Genomic DNA, 4,455 nt, shown 5'->3' with positions numbered 1-4,455 from the left:
ACTCAGCGCTATAAAGCGTGTACGATAGTATGTATAGCCTCCATGATCCGTTCTCCATATAATGTCTTTAAATTCAGAACGATCAAGAGGGGCATTATAGTCATGTCTTCTTGCGAGAATAAACTCGGTAGTCGGAATCCGACTAACGCCTATATTTAAAGCACTGTAACCGTCGGAGTTATTAACCTCATAGGTTCCACTTTTAACGTCAGCTACAGAGATTATATATGGTCCTAACCATTTAGATGTTAATACAGTAGCATCGGAAATACGTTGACGGATGTTAACTCTGTCTCCAACCTGATACTCTGCTATCTTCTTGGTAGCATTCTATCTATTTTGCCTTTTTAATAAGGCAATATTGCGTGTTTCTCGCAAGCAAAGATATACAACGTTATAAATACGATCTACCTTCTCTAACCATGGTAACTCTTGGTGATTAGGTTCGTCCTTGCTAAAAGGTATTTGTAACTCACTATATCTGCCACGAAAATAGTGAGCGGGTGTTGTACCTGTAACCGGATCAGCACACTCGTTCATCTGTGTTTGTACCCACTTAAGGTGGTACGGCCAATCATCTGCATCATCCGTTAATGCAGTACGTAAGAAGAAGTTAAGTCTTCTATGGCGCGTTTCATTCGCGCCTTGTGTTTGCGGTTTATATGGTACACCCGTTTTATGGCACATGCCTGTTACGAGTACTACCGATTCCATTACGTCATCGCAGAACTCGCTACCGTTATCAGTACACACAATACCTGGCCACCCGTGGTCAGCAAAGACTTGGCAACATAATTCTGCCATGGTCTGCGTACTCTTGTCCTTTAACGGATAGAGCAAGTTATACCGTGACGCCACACCAATGAAGTGGCATACGTAACGGTCGCCTGTGTGCTCGGACGTAGGCAGGTCAACCAGATCAATGATGACCCTGCGCCATGGAACATCTTCAGTCACACTCTTAAGCGATACGAACCCATAGCGCTTAATCTGGTTGAGATCACAGTCTGTACATGACTGATATACTCTGTCAACTAAAGTTGCCAGCTTAGGGTGCGCGATCCCATTTCGCTTAGCATCTTTAAGTGCGTCTACTACGTTCTTGTGCTTCAGCTTATGGTTTTGCGTCAGCCAAGCAAGAATGTTTTCATCATTCTGCTCCTCCAGAATAAAGGTAGGGACTTGCATGGTCTCTAAGTCTGTAGTGTTTCCAGACTCCTGTCCTTCTTTCGCATGAGTGTCATAAATGCGCTCGTGTGCGTTTGATACACCTGACTCATTTAATAGTTGCATTATATGTGTATATGCTTCAGGATTATCTTTCATTAATCCCTTTAAAAATACGGTTTGAAAGACTTCCTTGGACTGTATGTTATTAAACACCGATTTACGCTTCTTAACTGTAGTGTCATTAGTAGACTATATTTCTTGTGCACAGACTTCAAGTGCTGTGTTGCCTTTGAACTGCTTAACGTTCAAGTTAGTAGAGAGTAGAATCTCTGATTCTTTGACCTTGTTAAGGAAGGTCTCAGAAGGGGTCCATTTGGTTGTTCTAATGGGACCTATACGACATATTATAGTATGTCTCCAGGGCGTCTTCTGGACGGCTCGGGTACCCTGATATAGAAAAGTATCTACTTCCCTATCTAAATATATTGGCTCGCATTGTATCATACCTATTAATGTATTAAGCCATGAATCTTTACTCCGTAATGGGCAACACAACGTGATGATAGCTTTGTGTATATGAACATAATTTAGTAATTGGGCAATTAACTGCCATGGTGGATTAGCCCACGCATTATGTTCGGAGAGGTCTAGCTGAAAGGCATCTCCTAAAGGATGATTTAAAGTCCTGTAATTCTTAAGTTGTGCATTATGATGTGCAGCAAACATGCAACTGTATGTGGCCCAAATATTTTTTGAGCCAGTTCAAACCCCCTGGGGTTACATTTCCAATCAGTGGCTTGTAACTCGCGTACGAATTTATTAAAGTCCGGTACAAAGCGTGATATCATATCCGGTAAATGGTTATGTATCCCTGGTAGATGTTTGATATCAAAATGACACTTTGATAGTGTATCATGCCATCGGCTCAGTAATCGAGAGTCTGACTTTATTTCCTTCATATATTGAAGGGACTTCTGATCACACATCAGCGTAAAAGCGGTTTCGTATAAGCAATCGCGGAAGTTTGTTAAAGCTGCTACTATGGCTAGTAGCTCTTGCTTCACAGTTGGATAATTCATCTGTGATGCATTCATTTCTCGGCTAAAGAATTGTATATACCTAGGTTTATAATCTATAACCTGGTATAGTACACCTCCGAGTGCTAAGTCTGATGCGTCCGTTGCTATTTCAAAAGGCACGCCATCGACTGGTCCTTGTACAACAGGGGCTTGTTGGACTGCGTGCTTGAGAGCTTTAAATGCGTCATCACACTCTTTAGTCTACAAGTCTCCTAGTTTGCCTTTATGACATCTTAAGTGTCCAAAGGGTTTAAGATAATCAGCCAAGTGTGGTACCCCATCTGAAAAGAAGTTTACAAACCCACACATGCTGTTCACATCTCTTCCTGTAGTTGGTGTTCGCCAATCTAACAGGTGTTCCACTTTACCGGGGTCGATTTTAATACCTTCCCCAGATATACGGTAGCCTAAGAGCTGTATTTCGCTCATGGCGAAGTGTCATTTCTTCTCGTTAATCTTGAAGTTTTGTTCGTTGAGTCTCTGAAGGACTCGCCTGACTAATGCGGCATGTTCGCCCTTAGTCTTAGAAAAGATGAATATGTCATCTATATAGACTTGCACGTTAGGCATGTCTGCAAACATTTACTCCCTTACTTGTTGGAAGAATGCTGGTAAGGAGTGCAACCCGAAAGATGCACCTCTGAACCTGTATTGTTTACCTTTCCAGGTAAACTAAAGTACTTACGATGGGGTTCATAAACTTGCATTTGATGATACCCCTGTGTTAGGTCTATGGATGTAAACACCGTAGCACCTTCCATTCGTCTCAATAACTCGTTTATACGAGGGAGATGGAAACTATGTGTCGGCAATAACTTATTCATTGGACTCATATCTAGACATACTCTGACTTTCTTAAATGTTCCGTCAGAGTTGTGTTGATCAACTGCCAATAATGCTAAGTTAACTGGCGTTTGTTGGTAATTGATTTCGATTACCCTATCGGATAACCATTTCTCAACTTGTTCTTTAACTACAGCTTCGTGTCTCCAAGAAACATAGTTTCTTGAAGGGCATTTGATCTTAGTAAAGTCTACCTTGGATAAGTCAAGGCTGACATACCCGTCGTTAAACCGAAATTTTGCCCAATCTGTGATCTTTATCGTCTTATTTACTAGAATCAGATCCATGATTTTGTCCGCAAAGTCAGGTATTAATACCTTGACTGTGTCTGACGGGGGCTTATATGGTTTCAGACAGTTATCGGCTGATTGATCCTTTAATGGATCTATGTTATTTGGTAAACCAGATACGGCTATACCTGGAGCGAGTAAGTCACTCATTCCGACTATTAAGTCGTACTTCTGTGACATCTTAACTATCACAGCTTGGGTAGTGATATTTCTATCATCGGCCAGAGAGATTTTAACATCTGTGGCCATGGTATTACACTTAGAAGTTTTGTCATCTGCTAGGATTAGGTGAGTAGTTCGAGTGCGCCTTTCTATGTCTTTCATTAATGCAAAGCGGTCGGATATACATGAAATTTCTGAACCAGGATCAATCAATGCAAGGACTTTATTTCCATTGCAATATATAGGTATTATTACACGCTCGTCTAAAGAGTCGTTGTGTTTCCTTTGTAACGATTGTACCTGGTAGTACTTTCACTCCAACTTAATGTCGGGCTTTTTGTCACAAGACTTGGCGTGATAGCCATTGGTCTTCTCACACTTGTCACACTTAGTAAGAAAATATGTACAGGTGGGTGCATGTCTGCCATTCCAATCACCGTTAGGGGTCAATTGGTACATGTCATACCCACACTGTGCGTCGGCACATTTCCTAATCTCCTTACATGAAGGTTCCTTGTCCTTCGCCTATGCGCGTGCTCGTTTATTGGGTCGCGTTGATTGAGTGGAGTCACGAGCACGTGTCTGCTTAGGACGCGTCTGATGAGGTTTATCATCTGACGTCTGGCGTGGGTATCCTTGATCAGCGTGCTCGCGCGGTTTCTTATTTACCGCCTTTCCCTTCGAGGTTACTCGGTGTGCGGGGAAAAGAGTGGATACAGTATCATAAAACTGTTCCCACGTAAGTCGGGATAGATAAAAACTTTGTTTCATGTCCCTTGTATCGAGCCTCGGTAGCGTATTTACGTCGCAACTCGGTGTACAGACTTTCACGGTCGTTGTTCCCTATGTTCTTACAGAAAACATGCATAGCCAGGAACTCGTACCCATCCCGCTGCGCCTTGTCCTTTGTT

Source organism: Sphaeroforma arctica (genome assembly GCF_001186125.1).
Source record: "Sphaeroforma arctica JP610 unplaced genomic scaffold supercont1.125, whole genome shotgun sequence".
NCBI lineage: Eukaryota > Ichthyosporea > Ichthyophonida > Sphaeroforma > Sphaeroforma arctica.
Note: the sequence above shows the minus strand (reverse complement) of the source record.